The sequence below is a fragment of the Mastacembelus armatus genome, chromosome 4, assembly GCF_900324485.2.
Source record: "Mastacembelus armatus chromosome 4, fMasArm1.2, whole genome shotgun sequence".
In the NCBI taxonomy this organism is placed as follows: domain Eukaryota; kingdom Metazoa; phylum Chordata; class Actinopteri; order Synbranchiformes; family Mastacembelidae; genus Mastacembelus; species Mastacembelus armatus.
Genome location: NC_046636.1, coordinates 1,888,937 through 1,909,082, shown reverse-complemented (window position 1 = coordinate 1,909,082; position 20,146 = coordinate 1,888,937). Strand labels below are relative to the sequence as shown.

The 20,146-nt window shown below is 44.3% G+C and overlaps 1 protein-coding gene across 8 annotated transcripts in view; it reads left to right on the top strand.

Moving 5' to 3' along the window:
* zc3h3 (zinc finger CCCH-type containing 3) overlaps window positions 1-20,146 on the top strand; it is a 121,314-nt gene that overhangs the window by 72,496 nt on the left and 28,672 nt on the right. For 5 of the 8 annotated variants that reach the window (XR_003296576.1, XR_003296579.1, XR_003296580.1 and 2 more), the window contains exons 18-22: window positions 327-421; window positions 1,276-1,570; window positions 4,232-4,371; window positions 13,606-13,684; window positions 15,270-15,401. The gene's annotated coding sequence lies outside the window, so the exon portion shown is untranslated. Of the gene's footprint in view, window positions 1-326; window positions 435-1,275; window positions 1,571-1,827; window positions 1,890-2,150; window positions 2,377-4,231; window positions 4,372-13,605; window positions 13,685-15,269; window positions 15,402-20,146 lie in introns of those variants that run through there. The other 3 variants (XR_003296577.1, XR_003296582.1, XR_003296583.1) reach the window with 3 other exon arrangements.

Below are 20,146 nucleotides of genomic sequence, written 5' to 3'. Positions count from 1 at the left end.
TCATTTCTTCGATCTGCAAACCTCAGCTATTGTTTCTTCTTCTGGCTGTGCCCACTGTGTGCTGCTGGGCTTTTCACTGCCAGCCATGTGCAGCTGCAGCAGAGAGCAGAGAAGAGACCTGGACATCATTACTCAGTGTGTGTGTGTGTGTGTGTGTGTGTGTGTGTGTGTGCTAAAAAGACTCATGGCAGGGCACACATCCTTTTTAAAGACAAAAATAAACAGAGCTTATGTATTTTCTGTGCATTTGTGCAGACGACTTCATTTTAAAATGATCTAATTAATATTTATCATATATATTATATAGTATTTCCTTGTACCATCAGATCACTTCTACTGGGGGCTCCATGTGAGTGTTTTCCTTCTGTTTGACATTGAAGGCTGGATCTACTGTGTGTGCAGACATTCATCCCTGGGGACTGTGAGTGTGTCTAGTACGTTAAAAACAGTATTTAGATTCTGGTTAAGATTCAAATGCTGCATGAATCATGTCTCCTCATCTATGGAAACATATTTGCACACAGACAGACACATGACATTTACAGCATCCGTCTGTCCCGTAGCTGGTGGGTTCAACCTATTGTCTCTAAAACCAAGAGCCGAGCTCCTCATGGCGTGTTTCCTGTGTGTTGTGTGTCTGTGTGTCTGTCTGTGTGTGTGTCTGTGTGTGTGTGTACCAGCTCCCCTATACTCTCCATGCTTTGTGATTTCATTGACATCACTTATTCATGGCCCTACTGTCTCGTACAGGTTTACTTAAACCTGCAGTCTGAGTGGTGCTGATCTGTATTTCATAGGCTGTGTGTGTGTGTGTGTGTGTGTGTGTGTGTGTGTGTGTGTGTGTGTGTGTGTGTGTGTGTGTGTGTGTGTGTGTGTGTGTGTGTGTGTGTGTGTTTGTCAGAGGCTCTTTGATGGTGATTCACATCGTCTTAATCACAGCTCAGTCTACTGTATGTGACCTGTGTTGTCCTGTCTGTGTGTGTGTGTGATATGTGCAGCATGGTCAAACATTGGATGTGAAAGCAGACAGCAGTCGGTATCATTGAGTTTACTCTGTAATAATAATCAACCCTTCACTATCCGTCACTCGATCAGCTCTCTGTTTACTGGTCTTAGCATCACACTCTGCACAGAAAGATAATCTTTATCTAAATAAGTTGTTTTGTTCTTTATCCCCAAACAAAAGCTCAAAGCTGGAGGCTGAGGTCTGATTGTGGACTTTGGTCGGTCTCACATGACATCCTTTTCTCTCTCCTCACAAATCTGTCTCTCCAGCAGCCTCTGTCTAAGCCGGGGAGAGTGGTCTTCTTGATCCTGTGGAAGCTGTTTGAAGAGTTTCAGCCCTTCTGCCCGCTCTGACTGACAGCCGTGCCCCGCTGGCCGCTAGCTGGCCTGAATCCCCCGGCTTTGGGCCTCTGCAACCGGCTTTCATCCAGGCCTGATCACACAGAGGAGAGCCACGATGCCGTCAGGACGGATTTGACAGCCCTGCCTCATCCCGGGGATGTCCAAAGTGCTTCCACAGTGGATGCAGTCCCAGCCAGCTGGAGTGTGACAAACGTGTGTGCTGGTATGTGTGTGTCTGTTGCTGATTCCATGCTGTGACCTCGGCCAAAAGGTTATGTTGTCTGCTCTGTCTGCTTGTTTGTTCCTAGAGGATTTTTGTAAACAGTCAGTTTTTACATTTATAAAAAAAAACAAACTGTCCAAAGTCAAAACACAAAGCACCGGTTTCATTTTCAGACCTGTAGAGTTTGGGAGGTGTCGTCTCATGTTGATACTCACTGCTTTTCCTTTTTTCATGTTTGGACTCTTGAACCTTGGCAGCTTCCTGGATACCGTCTCAGCTCCTGTTTCTTCCTAAACACGCCTTTTTGAGTTTTTTATTTTGGAGACAAGCCTTTTTCACACTCCTTCTCAACTCCATGTAAATAAATAAGACTGACTTAGCTCAAAGTAGGTAGATGTTCTTATCCAGACAGCAGATCCCAGAGTGTCTTAACACTGAACCTATCGACACACTTTGAGGGTTGCTGGATGTAAAGGTGCTGGAAGCACGTGCTCTCTGCTCTTGTATTGTGTTTTGGATGAATGTTTTACATGAACTATCAGTCTGGAGGCAGATCAGAAAATATGTTTTTGTAATTCAGGTGAACAAACCTTTGGAGGATTCTTCGGCAGTGAGGTTCTTAGTTGGTGGAACCTTTCACTACTGGATCATTATTTAGAGAGCATTTGTGTCCAGGAGACAGACAGGACATTGACTGGAGTGTGTAGACAGAGGAGTGGGAGCTCAGCCTCATTGATAAACCTCCTTCAGTCCCAGACGAGGAAGGAAGCACTGCAGGCTGCAGGCACGGGGGGAGACGCTATAGATCCAGGATTGGGACAGGAGTCCGGCCACTGCCAGCCATTGATCAGGATCACAATCAATCAGGAAACCATTGAGCAGCCTGGTCCAAAAATAGAGTGAAAAGCACCAGAGAGGCGAACAGAGAACAGGGTCAGCCTGGAGTCACAGCTGACCGCCCCAAGACATCGTCCTCTCTGGCTCTGATCGCCTGAGGCAGTAAGTGGATTAAAGCACAGATGTGTTTTATAATGGAGCTTACAGGTTTTTGCCACTTGACCTTTGACTGTAAAACGTTATTGACATGTTTCCTTGTACATGGGTCAAATCCTCCTGCCTGGAGCCAGAGATCTTTTAGCTTAATGTGCAAAGGTTGAGGCAGCTACCGTGAGACGGGGCAGAGGGAAACCAGGACTCATTTTTTAATTTCAAGTCCTCACTGAACCGTGTTTTCAGTGAGTCTTTCTGTAGCTATATAGGGAACGTCACGTTATCTTTCAAGGGCTGTGGGTATTTGGAACAAAAGGAATGATCAGAGATGGAGAAAAGCTGTAAGTGAGGCACACACAGTCCTGGACATGCCTGTGTTATAACAGAGAATAAACCGTTCCCCTGAAGTGAAATATCACTTTAAGCTGCTTCACTTTGTTTGGGAGCCAGCGAGCCACTGGTGGTGCCAGTGTGGAGTAAATCTTCTTGGGTTTGTGTGTTAAAACCTCACAGAGGTAAAGGAGGAGGAGGAGGGTCGAGCAGGGCCGGCGCTAAGATGCCTCGGTCCTGCCCAGGGGAGATAAGTGTCCGTCCCCCTCACACGCCATGCCCTGAGAATATGTACAGTATGTTTATGATATGGAGATGCACAGACACACATGCTATCCAGATTATCTGCTGGAAGAGGTTTACGCAGACCTCACATCCTAAGCCCAACATGTGCGCACACACAAACACGTTTTTCCACTCGTGAACATATCCACAGATAGCGTTTAATGTGGCGAAGACAGCGAGCATCCGGCGGTGGCTGTGTGGAGAATCAGCCTGACTAAGCTCTGAATTTACATGGCTAAGCAAAGTTGTTAACCCTGAGAGGCAGGGCCAGAGAGGGAGCTAATGGGATTTCTCTGTTAATGAAATTTATAAAAGAGAGAGGCAGAGACAGGGAAAGAGAGGGAAGACGGGATGGAGAGATAGAAGAGGTAGAAAATGTGAAATGGGTTTGATTCATATTGTTTCTTGCAGCAGGGACACAGTAATGTATGAGATGAATGATGTTTACATCCAACAGTTTTTATTGGTCATTTAAAGAATCTTAGAACAAAGTTGGACAATAACAAAACAAATTTTTGATTCTGACTTTCATTCAAAATGACGTTTCCTCTGAAGACTCGCAGTATTTCCTGTCACTGTTTAGTCACAAGTGGACTGATTTTAAAATCTGCCCATCAACTTATAGGGCGTTGTATAATTTGGTGTCATCCGTGAGCTGCTGAGTCCACACAGGCCCTGTGGGTCGTCAGCAGCAGCTCCTGGTGGTCCCTGCACAGTGACTGTTCAGTTTCTGTTCTGGCTTCTGGATTATGGAACAGGCTCTCTCTTCAGATCAGCAAACCGCGTCAGTCAATTTAAATCTCGTCTCAATATTCATTTCTTTATTTTCCTGATGGGATGCGAAGGTTCTTTTTACCTCTGTTAAACACAGTTTGACTCACTGTCTAGCCCTAGAAATACATTCAGCTTCATGTGCACAGGTTTTTAACCTTTAAAACAGCTTCTGTTGCCTCTATATTAAAAATAAGCATCTTTATTTTCCAAGAACAGCATTTGGACCTTGTTTGAGGTAAATAAGACATAAGGCTGACACGTTGGTTGATGTTTTGTCTCCAGGGTTCAGTGTTTTTAAGAGCTGCCCTCTGGCTGTGTGAGCTGGATCAAACCCCGCAGCACCTCGAAGGTCTCGTTTGCCCCAGAGTGAGTGGGAAGAAGATTGTGATGAGCGGGAAGAAGAAAAGGGGGCAAGTGTTGAAGTGAGTGAGGGTGTGCTGATGGGGGAGGAATTTACCCCCGAGTCTGCACATTCTCCTGCACAAACACACACACACGCACACACACGCACACACACACACACACGTTTTTCTAGGTTTGGTTTGCTGTTTTAGTTTGATGCTGAGGCAGATTTCTTCACAAGACCCCCCCCCCCAACACACACACACACACACACACACACACACACACTCTTACCACTGAGACACACACACACATACACACCGAACACCCCCCCCACCTCAGCCCTTTGCCCCTCTCGCCCTCCGAACCCGGCACAGTCAGCATGAGCATGGCGACGCCAATCGATGCTCCGCGCCCCGCTGAGCGTGTCCGCACAAGGCCGAGAGAAGGGCCCCTCCGCAGGGGATTGTGGGAAATCTGATTTATGATGCCCGCGGTGTTGCTGACCACTAACTTTTGCTCCCTCTCTGTTCATCTTTCCCTTTGTCTCTCCATCTCTCTCCCTCTCTTCTCTCCGTGACTTACCTGTTTAACTCTCTTCCTGCACAACACTGGCGCTGTATGAAAATGAGAGCAACCACTGGAGAAGCATCTGGAAGCTCTGCAAGGCACTGGAGAGAAAAGAGTGCACCACAGTGGCAATAAGACAGGAATCTGGGCGAAAGGGGTCTGATCTGGAGATGAGAAGGGTTTTTAAGCAGGCTGGGTAGAGATAAGGAGCTGAAGACAGAAAAGATGATTCCATTTCACAGGGATGTGCTCACAGAAGGAGAATTGTCATGGCTGCTTTGGTGCTCAGCCTCTCTCATCTGCTGTTGTCTCTGCCCTGGTGCAGAGAACATTCAGCCATTCAAGCTCATTACATCACACGTGTGATGTGTTGGCGTCATCACTGTCAAAGGTCAGTTATGACAAAATCACCTCATCGTTCACACTAAGAATGACGGGCAGTTTTCAGTCACCCAGTGAAGATCAGAGAGCAAGCAGAGATCAGAGATCCTTATCAGCAAATATATCAATACCTTTGATTAAATTTGATTTGTAGAAACCAGCTATTCCCTGTCGCTGAGTGAAACCACACACGGCCTGACAAAATAACTTTACAACGGTGAAAACAGTGTTTGCAGCTTCGTGGCTGGAATTCATTTAATCAGAGCTATATGTGAAGCCACATTTAGGAAAGGTTGAGGCAGGCAGCTGTAGTAAGTGTTGGTACCTTGCAGTACTTCAAAGTTAAAGGGTCACCATGAATTACTTTCTCATCCTACATACAAATACTGCACCTAAAACCTCTGCCAAGGTGAAGCAGCGAATATTTGAGTTAATGCCTAATGTAACAGCACATGCTGCTCCATCAATAGACTGCTTTTATCCAAGTCAAATATTTTACCATCTGCTATAATAATCTAGGTAAGAGGTGTATTGTAGTACCTTTAACTAACCTTAATTATATTGTAGGACATTCAAAGCACGCTGACAGTTCCACATTATAATCCTAATAATCAAATGTCTATTTGTTTTAATTAAGGTTGTGCTGAATTGAATTTTCTGCACGTGTGATCAAACGCACACAAAATTGTGTCATTATAGTGACATCCAGCGCTTTGCTGGTGTGTAGTGTGATGACACTCAGACTGCCTAAATGTGTGTCGGGGCTGCGGGGGGCCTTCCAGCCCCTGCTGAGTGAGAGACCGGCTCCTCCTCAGGACGCTCACTCACCATCTCCTCCACTTCAAGAGCACAGTAAATTAGAAAGTTAACGCACTGATGGGGTGGAAGATTGCCCTGCTGGGCTCTTGTCTCAGCGTGTGTGTTTGTGTGTGTGTGTGTGTGTCAGCAGTAAAAGCAGCTCCCCAAACAGCAGGAGATATGCATTAGCCTAATGTGTGATTAAACACATTCATGCATGTGATTGGTTGATTTATCTGCTTTGACAGTGGTAACTGGTTGGTTTTATAGATCAATCATGAGGCGATTTGGAGGGCGGGGCAGGTGATCCATGCTTGTTACGATAGTAAAGCATCGTTATTATCATTTTTACATACAGGGACCTGAGCCTTATTTTCAGTTTCCATCCCAAGTCCTTGTGTTTCCATGTTGTAGCACCAACAACAAACTACGCTTATGATCCAGTGCAGGTTTGCTGACTGTTAGCAAACACGTGATGACTGCTGAAGCCACGTTCATGTCACATTCAGAGGCTGATGATACAGGCTAGCTGCTTTACTCTGAAACAACAGAAAACACAAACTCAGAAAGATCAATACAGAGTTAGTCATCAGAATTACTAGGTTCAGATAAATGAATTGAAAATATCAATAACTAACATGACAAAGACCTTATCGTGTTTTCTAATAGAAAAGCTGCATATATTAGACAGAAAGTGGAAGAAAGCTGGATTTAACACAGGCAGTGTTAAATGTGCAGGTCTTGAAAATAGATGTGTCCATGATAAAAAAAGACAAACATCAAAATGATAAAGGTAAAGCAGGTAAAAACCCTAAACAGGCTGAGTTCAAGTAGCTTCGATGAGTCCACTGCTGTGGTATGAGTGAGTGTTAGTGCCAGCAAAGATGAAGTGACAGGCTTGCTCCTGTTTGTGTGTTTGTGGAGCAGACTGCTGTGTAAACTGTGGAGCATAGAAAACCTCTTCATCAGCCTCTGTGATGTAGGATCGTTTAATGGTTTTATTTGCCTCGCTCTCGCTCTGAGTTGTAATTCTATAATCACGGTGGAAGGAAGATGTATATTTAATATCTCATCTTGCTTTGCTGATGATGTGGCATGTTTTGAAACATTGGTTTCATAACTATATCAATATCTCATCTCTTTTTCATGCCATTGATGATTGTCTCTCTTCAGAGGCAACATCCGCCTCAGAGGCAAAGAGAGGCACTTAGCTCGGCTTATTTCAATAGCTGATTGAAATCTGCTGCTGTGCTTTATTAGCACATCACCACCCATCACGATGACGCCATCATAAAGTAGGGAAAAAATGAAAAGTTTGTGGTCGACTACCAGACGAGATGGATGGATTTCACAGGACATTAATTTGATGAACATGAAGCCTGGTCGTCAGGGCAGCTTGTGCTGTGTTGTGTCCGTCTGGTTGTTTATTGGATCTGCAGAGAGAAGTTTGTTGTCATAGGCTCCGTTTTGAGACTAAGTAGTTGTGACATCTCCGCTACCCACAATGCCCTGCGGGAGGAGCTGCTGTTAGCGATATTTCCCCAGTGACAGCTTGGGCTTGGGCTTCACACTGTGTTACAGCAATTAGATCTCAATTAGCTGAGGAGTAAACACACACGGAGGGAGGGACACTGGGAGTTGGAGGCAGAGCAGTTAGCAGATGTAAAAAGGCCTGTTCTCTCTGCGGTCTCGTTTGAACCTCCGTGTCCCAGGTGTACGTACCGTCGCCCCGTGGGCAGGATTCAATCTGCAGCTCCAGGCCTCAAACACACTCACAGGCAGCACCGCGCTGGAAATACAACAGGGACGGCAAACACACACACACACAAACTGAAACCATGGTGATGCACCACGAGGCGTTCAGGTGCCCAGATTGGTGATTCAGATAATGTGGCCTCAGTTTCATTTCCTCCGCCCTTCTGCCTCGTATCTCCTTCTTCTCACTTCGTTAGTCCTTTCTCCTTTCTCCTTCCTCCTCTCCTCATCCTCTCACCTGTCCATCTTCTCCTCATCCTCTCACCTGTCCATCTTCTCCTCATCCTCTCACCTTTTTCCTCTTCTCCTCATCCTCTCACCTGTCCATCTTCTCCTCATCCTCTCACCTTTTTCCTCTTCTCCTCATCCTCTCACCTTTTTCCTCTTCTCCTCATCCTCTCACCTGTCCTTCCTCCTCTCCTCATCCTCTGCTGATCTTTTTAACATCCTCACATCTTTGATCGTCTTGTCTCCTTTCCTTAATCTCTGTCTTCTTTCGTTCTCTCCTCCTTTCTCGATCTTATCCTTAATCGACTTCTCTCTCCTGCCTAATCATCCTCTTGCTTCCTCTCCTTTTTTCTTGTCATCTCTACTTCTTTTCTCCTTTCTACATTTTCCCATACATTTTTCTCCTCTTCTTCTCTCTGTATCCTCACCTCTTGTTTCTCCATCATGTTTGCTTCTTTATCACATCTCCTCTTTCCATCTCCTCTTTCCATCTCCTCTCCTCTCTCCTCTCCTTCTAAATTATCTCCATTCCTCCCATCCTCTTGTCTGTTTTGTCCTGTATCCTCTTGTTCCTCCTGCCTCTCCTCTCCTCTCCTTCACCTTGTCTACTCCCCTTCCTCCTGTCCTCCTCTCCTCTCCTCTCTGCCGGGTCGCTGTGCTTGTCGCGGGTGATAATCCGTGTCACGGCGGCTGATTGGGGATTAGGACTAGCAGTTTATTCACGGCAGGGAGAATGATACAGCGCTTAGTGGCACAGGCTCCCGCGGCAGCCGCTCTCTGCTGAATTAGCAACATGTTTGAATGAGATAAAAGAGACAGCTTACCCCACCGCACTCCACCACCTAATCCCTATACAGCTGTGAAATGAGCCGGGCCAGCCGCACCACACCTAGAACCACACTGGCTGTCCCTCTCTCTCTCTGTCCCACACACATGCACACACTGTTTATGCTGCACCTGCCTGCACACATGCACTCATAGCAAAGTCTAATTCCAAAGCACCCTCAGAGCACATGCCTCCACCGGGGAGGCACAATCCTCTGAATGTGAAATTTTAATAATAGAAAATGTCCAGGATGTTGTTTTTTTTTTTACCTGGAGAGCCAGAACTGCAAGGAAATACAGAGCCTGATGGACAATTATGCTGATGGACTGACACTGGCTGTGATTTTTTTAACAGTGTCTAAATGTTGCAATAGAATATCACAGCTCTGTACTGGGAAGAACTGCAAAATTTCCAGTAAGTGACAGAAACACCCAACATGTGCTTTGGCTAAATTTGGCAGCAATTGCACAATATGCTCAAGACACTTTACTGTAAGTCAGCGCCACATTTGACAAATATGGAAGGAAGTTTTATCTTTGTGTAGGTAGAAATGGATTATAGTCCAGATTGAACCCCATTCTACTGTAGTCTTTAGTGCACCACAACGCAGCACGCCCTGTAGGCAACTGTAGGCCCAGAACTTGTGGAGATCTGTTGAATAAAAAGTGTTGTGACTTAATTATAATCGCTAGCATGAGATTTGTTTACTAGTAGTCACTGTCACTGTGTTACTAAACCTCTTGCACCACCTAGTCAAAGCACAGTTTAACCTCCCAGTGCTATTTATAGGTAAGCACTTAAAGTGAAACTACATCAATGAGAACATGGTTGGGTCCACAAACCTACTCTCTGTGTTTTTCCTGCCAGGTCTTAATGTTCCACAAACTCTCATCATAATATATGTCCAGCTAATTAACAAACACAGAGAAAACATTGTTTAACATAAACACTTTAAATAATGGCTTCACAGTCGCAACAATCATGAACCAGATTCACTAACACTGCAACAGATATAGCTATAAATATTACAGTGTGCTGCCTGGTTCTCAATAATGCATTTCATTTTAGGTCCAGTTTTCAGTGTTCTCAGGCTACCTTAGCAGAAATCTGCAACAGCTTCAAGTTGAGTTGATTTGTTGTTATTTTCTACATGTCATTAAGCCCTAAAAATACCCTCCTCCTCAACACACAACAGTTTGAAAACACCAAGAGACAACGTGTGGTCAATTTTGTTAATGGTTTTGGCCAGAAGGGATTGGCCATCTCCACCAATAAGTCTGGCCGTATATCTCACTTCATTTGTGTAGCGTTGTGTCAGCAAAATAAGGCAGGGAAATAATAATGTGCTATCTACATATGGAGAAGTAATGAAGGAGAGAGTGGAGGGAGAAGTGAGGGGAATGAGTGCAGGACTGGAGAATTACAGCTAATATTAGAACTGGAGGATTTGCAGTCGTCTCTCCTATACGGCGAGGTGACCGAAGGTGATTCACCTAAAATAAGCAAAGCAAGCATCTTACTCTTCACTGTCTCATCAGTAAACACAAACCAGTCACATATTCTGCACTCATGTCTCATTTAGACCATCTTTGTGTCTCTATATTAGTCCCGTAAATTCCATCATTATTCATCCACTGGATGCCAACTCCTGCCTGGGCACAGGTTGAATTTTTTAGCTTGATTGATGTGTGTGGAGTTACTGTGCATTTCATCATATAAATAACCTGAAAGTTTCCTGACACTACTGTTGTCACCAGCAGGTAGACGAGAGGGCCAGAGCTTTTCCCCCGGGTTTGGTTTTCCCCCACTGTTTTTCACTCCTGCTGAGACACAGAGGTTAATTTTGACAGCGATAATCCCTGGTTGCAGCACTGTTTCATCAGAAAAAGTGAGATGATGCCCTGAAATGAAGGGAACCATCATGGGAAGCACCTTGACATAAGTCTTACACAGAAACCTGCCCCGAGCTGCTGTTAATGAGAGTCATGTAACAGAGTCAGACTGATTTGTTAGTGCTAAACACACCACTTTTCAACACCTTTAAACTCAAAGTGGAATGAAACTGTAGTTGCCTCCAAAGGAAATGTTACTCTTTGGAAGAGAAATAGCCTTTATTTAGTCAAACATGAGTTAAAATCCCCAAACATGCTGCTCCTAAACCACTGCAGTCAGCCTGCACAGGAGCAGATGACTTGCAGACAGTTAGCAAATAGCTGGTAACACAGTGGATTATTAGCAACCAGAGAGCCAGACAGTTTTCTGAGTAGGAAGGATCCTGCTGGTTGTAATCTGAGGTAGGGACCATGAACTGCAGCATGTGTTCACTGCATCAAATATCGACGCTGCTGGACAAAACTTGACAAAGTGTCAGTATTTGACTAAAGAGGTGCCCATTAGAGTTGGAATGAGACACATCAGGCCATGCAGCAGAAACACTGTGGTTAACTTTAACTTGGCCATTAAAAAGCTGTGTGTAGGTTTAGGGAACCTGTTCCCTACCCCCTTTCTTTTTTGTGCACAAGGCTGATAAACGCAGACCCAAATTAAACCAGCTGTTGTACTTACATTTTAAGGGTTATATTGATGAGTAGTATCATTGGAAAGGAAACGTTTTCTAGTTTATTGTGAAAAAGTCAAACTGGCTCCACAGACACAAACCTGATAAAAAAATATAGACTAATCCCCGCCTAATTTTTTTGTGTGTGTTTGACTAGAAAGCTCTAAATGTGGGTTGTTCTGGTCCAAATTTTGTCACAAAGGAGCTAAAATTAAACTTTCTGCATTGTTTTTTGTAAATCTATGTCCGTTGTTTTGTGCCATTTGGCTCCAAAATTGGCACAATGTGACCAGATAACTTTATGGATGTTTAAAACTGTAAAACACCATATTTTTTATATACAAATCAACAAAACTAGATAAACTACTCAGGAAATATTGTATTTATTGTTAAAAAGATGCAAAACGGCCAATCCAGCTGTTGTGCTGCTGGTAGAAACAGCTGGCTCCTCCAGCCTGGCCCTTGTTCTTCTGTGTTGTTCCTGTGTTATTCGGGCAGCAGTCACAGCTTTATGTAAATATTATTATCAAAAAAACCCCAACCATGCTGCCATAAATGAAAGTACACAGATTCATGTGTCCATCGACCTAATTCAGCCTCTAATTCTTCTTAACAGCCTTATTCTGCCACAGGCCGACGCTAGCGCCGTTAGCCTGTATGCTAGCTCCATGTTGCGCTGTCAATCAATCAAGACGTCCCATAATGCACTGTAACGTTCTATGAGTGACGTCACACGGTGACTCCCGCGTGTTTGTTCGTTTGTTTGTAACGTTAGTAAATAAACGGCGGAAACAAACGGGATTAAAACGTTTTAATGAGGAGAGAAAAGTGAAGAGCGATGGTTTTTGGCCTGTTACTAAGAATAATTCAACTTTTGGACTAAAAACTTTGAGGCGTTTTGTTCCCTGGACTCTGATGTGAAACACCTGCTGTTTCGGTCCGTGTGTGGACCTGTAACGTCACACATCAGCAAAGGTGAGTGGACGTTTTTTCTGTTTGTAACATTAAGGAAATGTTGTCACTGTGATAACACCATCCTCAACTGGTTTATACCGTTTGAATCGTCAGACTTTCTGCTGTCACATGATCTGTAGTTTGTCAGACCTGGACCAAGTTTGCCCGACGACCTTTGGTAATAACGGTACATCGGACTCGTTGCCCCACGTGTCCAAAAAACGAATGAATACAGGTTCAAGCAGATCTGACCCCTGAGGGGGGAGTCTGACTGAGTCTGTACAGTTCATCACAGCAGTCAGTCTGCGTGGTTTTCTCCTCCTCTGTGTGTTCTGATGCAGATTGAAGAGCATTTTAACCGGCCTCGTTGGCAGCCTTGTTTCCTCGGAGTTCTCTGTAGAGCATGTTCATGTCTGTCTCAGGGCTCAGAGGCCATGTCGGTGTCACCTCTGTGTGCCGCCGCCTCAGAGTCATCTTTGGTTACCCACAGATAAGCACTTTTCCTCTGATTGGTTTAGCCAGCGTCTCTTAATATCATATTGATGATAATTTCCCTGTAATGCGCCATTTGCACTAATTGTGATGCAGGGAGTGAGTAATGGCATGTGACTGCAGCCGCTCCCCAGCCACTCCTCAACACTTAATCTGCTGATTGTCCCGGAGAGACGAAACGTGACAAGATCACCATAAACAACCTGCCCCCCTCCCCAGCACACACACACACACACACACACTGCCCCTTCCTCTGCTTACTTGAATGCTGGTCTCTGTGCCAACCTACAGCTTTTCACTCCTCCTTTCTGTTTTTGACTGAATGTCTTTATTTCTTCATATTCTTTGCTGAATATTTGTTTCTGGCCCTTCCCTCAGACTCTCTCTCTGTTCTCTCTCTGTCTTTGATAGTTGGCCAACATATCAGACAGTGCTGGACTATTCTTGTTCCTGTATTCCTACTGTTCATCTCTAAATGGGTAGTCCCTCCAAAATGAACTGACAGAAGAACCAGATCAAATTAGACCCAGTCCAAATGTAAACAGACTCAAATAGTGTAATGTCTAATGACAGGGGTATGAAACAGCAGAAAAATGCATTCATGTTAAAACTAAGGCCAACATGTAAATATCATGCATATCCACTAACTCAGAGCCCCAGTTCCTAGTCTGAACGAGCAGCACCGTGATGCTTTGCCAATTAGCAAACAGCTGCAGCCAAACTAAGTAGTAATGCATTTCATTTTTCCTGCAGGTCTTTGTTCTGATGCAGCCAAAGGGAGGACTGATCTCTGTTCTTCGGACTCCAAGAAGAGCCATGAAGGCCTCTGCCTGTATGTGACTTTTTTCAGATGCAAGTTAAATTAGTTTTTATTCATGATCAAAGAAGTAACCGGAAAGAGTGTCTCTCTCTTAATGTAGAAACACATATAACTAGATATATATACTAATATCACTTAAGTAAATGAAATCATATAATTGGCCATAACAGTTTAACCTTTGAACAATAATTTACTACGTGTCTGCACTCCATATGCAAACCATTTACATAAGAGTGCATAATTTAGAAGCTTTCTTTTCATACCTTTCATCATGCTACTTAATGATCTCCACTACCTAAGTGCAGTTTGCAGGCTTTTGTGATTTTCTCCTCTTCATTGGAGCTTTGGGTGTGAAATCAATAGTAGGTGGCCCATCTCCAGCCCAGCAGGGGGGAGAACATCGACAGACCTCAACAAAGTGAGGGCAGTTGGAGGAAGGCAATCTGCAGAAATTATGATAATAATCATAGAATCATATAATTCAGTTGGTCATAGTGTGAAGTCACAGAGAAAAAACAAAGATTTATATCTTCATGGGAGGAGAAGAAGAAATGAGATATTTGAACGGAGAAAAAGGTTATTTTCATGCACTGGATTGTTTCCTCCTCCTCCTCCTCCTCCTCCTCTCTGGGCTGGGAAAGAGGATGAGCTGCTGGGTGGGAATGTAAAATGGAACACATAGGGTTGAGTCAGGGACTGTTAACCCCAAGGGAGGTTCAGAGCATCAGACCCGATTCCCAGGCCATCTCATTGTTCTCGGCCCAGCTGTAATTTAGGAGGAAAGCAGCGTCAAAGCACCCATAAATCCTCCATGTGCCGAAAGCGTCCCAATCTCAATCTGTCAGCGAGACACCGGTCAGCCGGTAAATACCTATCACTGATTCTTCTTCATGTGCTCACACACATGGGAACACATGCACACAAACACACACAAATACACAGTTTTGTTTGTGTGCATGTTTATCTACTTTTCTAGTTCTACATGAGGAAGCTGCTCCTGCTGAGGAGGCAAGTTTGCAAGATGAGCCCTAAATGCACAGATGTGCAAACACTGCACAGCTGACTATAGGCTGTGTTCATGGCTGTTTATGCACAGTTTAGAAACAAGGAGCTTCTGGTCCTTAAATTACAGATAGTCCTGTTGGAGTTCTCACACACACACACACACACACATACATAGGTTAAGGGTAAAACCTGAAAAACAATCTGCAGGAGAACATCTTCATCCAAATTTTGGACAGAAGTGAAGAAATAACTAAAGAAAAGCAGGACTCAAGGGTAGAAAAGAGCTGTAATAGTGGGGTGTCAGTAATAAATAGTAAAACATGAAGAAAATCTAAAAACGGATGACAGGACAGATGAGAGGAGAGAAGAACACAAAGTTTAGTCTGCAGTACTGCAGACTTTTCCATCACTGCTACAATACCATTTCTGATTGTACAGTGAAGTACTTATTTTCTACCTCTGTACAGTACAAATACACATTTCTATCAGGAAAAGGTTGATTTTGATTTTCGGTTCTGTGGCTGTGCGTGAATCTCTGATCCAGATGGGATGTTAAAGCAGTTTCCTTCTTCTTTCTCTTCCTCTTCTTCAGGAGCTTTCTGAGCATTTCTGCTCTGAAGGAGCTCAGAGGGCATTTCAGTTCAAGCGAGGTTACATTGAGACGACGGATCCTCATACAAAGAAGGAACTCCACGCAACCAACCCAGACACACACGTCCTAAAGGTGAGATTTTCAGGACGACCCTCAGGTCCGTCTACATCGTTGTTCCCTCTGAAGACACTCATAAACAAACAGACACATGTCCACACAGTGGGGTGTGTATAGAGCCATCCTCTCTCTCTCTCAGATTGGTGATCAATATCGCTCATAGCCTGTCAATTATGCTGTGGAGGGGGAATGAATGGGATTTGCATATATATAGAGCCGGGTTTACCCATGCGCTCACAGCACGTCCTAAAACTGCTGCTGTCAGCACGCTGACCTGAAGGGTGAGTGGGTGACACATCAGGGCCAGAAATATTCAAGGAGGCACCTGAGAAATTCAGATACATTAACAATACAGATGATCACCTGCACTGGGAGCAATCGGACTGGTGAGCTGATCACATATTTCCCTGCTGTCTTTGGTTAGAGTTAATGGCTCTCAGGTTTGGTTTAGTTAAACCTGTTTAACACTGACTGTTGATTTTCATATATTAATATATCATTGATATAAACAGGGTTTTCTCCAGGTCCTCTGGTTTCCTCCCACAGTCCAAAAACATGTATGTCAGGTTGATTGGTGACTCTAAATTGCCCATAGGAGTGAGTGTGAGTGTGTGAGGTTGTTTGTCTCTATGTGGCCCTGTGATGGACTGGGGACCTGTCCAGGGTGGACCCCTGCCTTTCACCCAAAGAGAGCTGGGATAGACTCCAGCAGGTCCCTGGGACCATGGTTAGGACTAAGGGGGTATCACCACATAAAACCACACAAATTGTATAAGTTGCCATCACAATGAAGTGATGATACTGTATATATACACTATATGTACTGCAGTATTAGTGTGTGTACAGGTGAGAGACAGACACATTCAACTTGCAGGTGCTTTTGTCCTTTAAACTCCACAGTAGCAAGAAATTCCAACAGAAAATGCACCTGTAACTTATATCATATTCAGTGCAGAGCCGTCCTTCTACAGCTCTCCCTGCCCTGCCCACTGCTCATTACCTGGATCAGGTGTGTTCAGCCAATCAGAAGCAGAAAGATACTAGTTTACTTTGTCTCCACCCTTGGCATCTTGCAGCTTCTGGGCAGGCATAGTTAGAAACGAAGCTGGACATTGCCCTTCGAGAACCCGGGTTGGGCACCCCTGGTTTAAATAAAGCACAAGAAGAAACACATTTTAAGTTTAAATAGAAATCGCAAACTTGTGTAGATTCTGATGATGCTGTTTCAGACTGTAGGTGATGCTGATTAACATTTTGCATTATTTTTTATTAGTACAAACAATCGACAAGCTCCACAGCAGGTCAATCAATATGGACGCCCACTGTTGGCCACAGCCTAATATAAGACAGCAGAAAGCTGGAGATATTGAAGTGATGTAAAAACTTGTGAAGGTACTAATGCTGAACATACAGTACACAGAGGGCTGTCGGCTCTGTGTGTGTGCTGTGAGCTGGTCGAGCATCCGCGTGTCCAATGGGATAGATTGATTTGTTGTGATTGCCGTAGCGACTCCCAGAGTGTGTTTAATATCTCTATTCTTTGGCTGCTGTTTGCACAGGTTTTAGTTACAACCAGCGAGTGGGCTGAATTTTTCTCTTTTTACTTTGACATGCTGAAACAAAAAAAACAAACAAAAAAAAAAAAAGTCTCTCAAGTGTCACCTGACGAGATGAGTCAAGTCACTGCCGCACACTGAGGACGAGCTTGTGTCAGGGTTGGTGTAACGTTGTGGGGATGTTATCGCTCTCTGGCAGCATCAAGCTAATATCGTCGCCCCTTTAGGAGGTCCTGCTATGATAAATCTGCGTGGTGCTGGTTGAGGGGATCAGACTCCCGGTGTCGTGGGGGTGTGAGTGTCTGGGAGACAGTCTTTTCATCCCTCCTCCCTCATTCTCTTCCTCCCTCCAGGCACACCCCTCACTCTCTATCCAGTCTTTTTGTCAACAGTCCTGGCCTGTGATGTAGGGATCACCAGGACACACACACACACACACCATGGTGCATTAGACTGGTGATTTCCCCTCCTTCATGCCTATACTATGGCCTTATTTATCATAATTCATCATTTTACCATACCCCCTCCCTCCGCTATTCACATGGGCATTATCATATTGTGGAGTGGCTGCAGGGCACACAGCACAGAGGACTGATGCACAGTGTATCTGAATTAAAGTTCATCCTCTTAAATACTCGTCATACAGCTTTTAAAAGCTTTACAACAGGATGTTTTGTCAGGGAAATATGGATGTGAACCGCAAAAGAGAGAATAACATTTATGATCCAATAACATTTGCTGGTTCTTGGTTACTGGACTTCACGCCCCCAGACTGGCCACTTTACAAAATAGTAACTGTGAAGATGCTTAAGTATATGATGTATAAAGCTTTTTATATATAAAAATATGTGCGTTGGAATATGCTGATACGTTTATAGCTTAGTTTTTGAAAAAGTTGGGTTTTATGCTGGTTGTTCAGATGCATTTGGTGCATTTGTGTGAGTGTAAGCAGTGTTTGTGTCTCTCATTGCTTTTGCATCTGAAGGTGGATCACACAAAAAATCGAGATAAAAATAGGAAATGTGTTAACAGGATGATTATGGATTCTGCTGGATTGGCTGAGGTCATGTTGTTTGTGGCTGTTTATTTCCAATTCTGAAAAAGAGGCGTAAATACAAAGACGAGGGGCTGTGCTGGGAAGCCAGTGAGGGATCGTTGGTCATGTTGTTGTCGCACTGGTGACTCCGGCTGGCTGGTCAGGAGGATGGAGGAGGTTGGTCTGTCCTGGTAAAGCTCTTTAGTGGGACCACACCAACACAGGTGACATCCAAATTCAGGTGGAAACGTTTCCAAGCTTTAAGGGACGAGAATAAAAGCTGTGAGAGGAATAAACTCAGCTGACTAAATTCTTAGCATTGTTCGCTGTTACACTAGAGGGGAGTAATGTAGATTAGATGATTATCTCAGCTTCAGGAAGAAGATACAGACACACTGAACAGATTAAATCCCCATCCAACAGACCACACAGACACACAACACACACTCTCTCAGTATCACTTTGCTCTCCAGATCCTAATGAGAAGAGAAAAACCTAATTTGATCCATCTCAGTCCTTCACTCACCCTCCCTCTCTGTCCCTCCCCCCTCCTCGGCTGGTCATGGGCTATTCCCGCTGCTCTGATTATTGTTAATCTCATCATATGTCTCTTTCCGCTCAATAACCCCCAACCCCCCCCCACCTCACCACCCCACCCCACCACCCCCGTCAGTGCTTCCCATTTTCACTCAAATCAAATTGTTACCGAACATAACCTGCCTGGGCCCCGGCATGCTGCTGCAGTAATGCAGTTTGTCATAATTAAGTGCCGAGCCTAATTAATTAAATGGTCAGAGGGCTAATCAGTGCATTCTGTGGCCGTACTGCTGCATGATGGGAAAGAAGTAAGGATGAATAGAGACTGAGTGACGGATATCGCTATTGACGGTTCAGGCTGAACAAAACTGTGGAGCCATCTCAGTGCATCTTCAAGGTTTAGGACAGTTTTACTACACACACACACACACACACAGATTCACAAACATAGCCTACACACACACACACAGTATATTTATGCTACTGTGTGCATATACACATGCATTCATGAACACAAAAATACATGCAGTGCACAAGTTAATATAAAACACACAAAAAATACCAACACAGAGAACCCCCACACACACACACACACACACACACACAACCTCTTTCCAGTTCAACCGTCACATTATAGTTTTCATTGAATTGCTTGAATACACAGTGTGTATTGATTGAGTAAATGTGCTAATGAAAGTGATGCACAAAGACAGTTCATTAAAGTTGGGCTTGATTAAAAGAGAGAGAGACCATACCAACTGAACAGGACTCTACACACACACTCACACCCTCAGTCCACTGGTCTGAGTTTTACTGTTATCTGGGCTCAGGTTTAACCTCAGTTTGAAACAGCAATTTTCAGGGTGTTTATTCTAAATTCTCCATGTTAAATACAGAAGGCAGAACAAATACACACAGCTAATACACAATAAATGAATGAAATGAGTTGGTGTTTTTCAGTATTTATCTGAACAAGCCAATGTTGTCATAATGGGTGTTATGCTCATTAAAACTGTATTTTATAATAACATCAGGTCAATAATTAGCACATTATTTGGTAAAACATCCTGAGAAAATAAGAACATTAAAAGCACCAAACAACAAATTAATCAGATGATTTTTTTTTCCACCTCTCCCTCCAGTGTTTCCCTTAGTTGAAGATTAATTGATGAGAGATTAGAAAATGACAGTCCAGATCCTGTTTTAAAAGTCATATCCTAACTTATTCTCGCCCCCTCCTCTCCCTATCCTCACGGAGGGCACTGTCAGAGCAGTAAGTGCTGGACCAGAGAGGGAAAGTTGGCTTGGAGAATAGGAAGTGCTTGGCGCAGCAAGTCAGGGACTAAAAACTTCGCTAAGTTTCCCTCCATCCATCCTTCCTGCCGTCGTCTCTGTCTCTCTCTCTGTCTCCCACCCTCTCTCACTCTCTTATTTCTTCACTTGAAATTTCTCTTAGGAGATTATCCGCAGGTAAGCTTGTTACCTCTGCCGGCCTGCGTCAGCAGCTCTTCCCCCGCACTGACCACTGAGGGAGGAAGGGGGGTGGTGGGAGAGAGGGGAGAGGCTTGTGTGGTGAAAGGCGGGGGGGTCAGCGAGCTGGGGGAGGAGATGGAGAACAGCGGGGGGGGGGG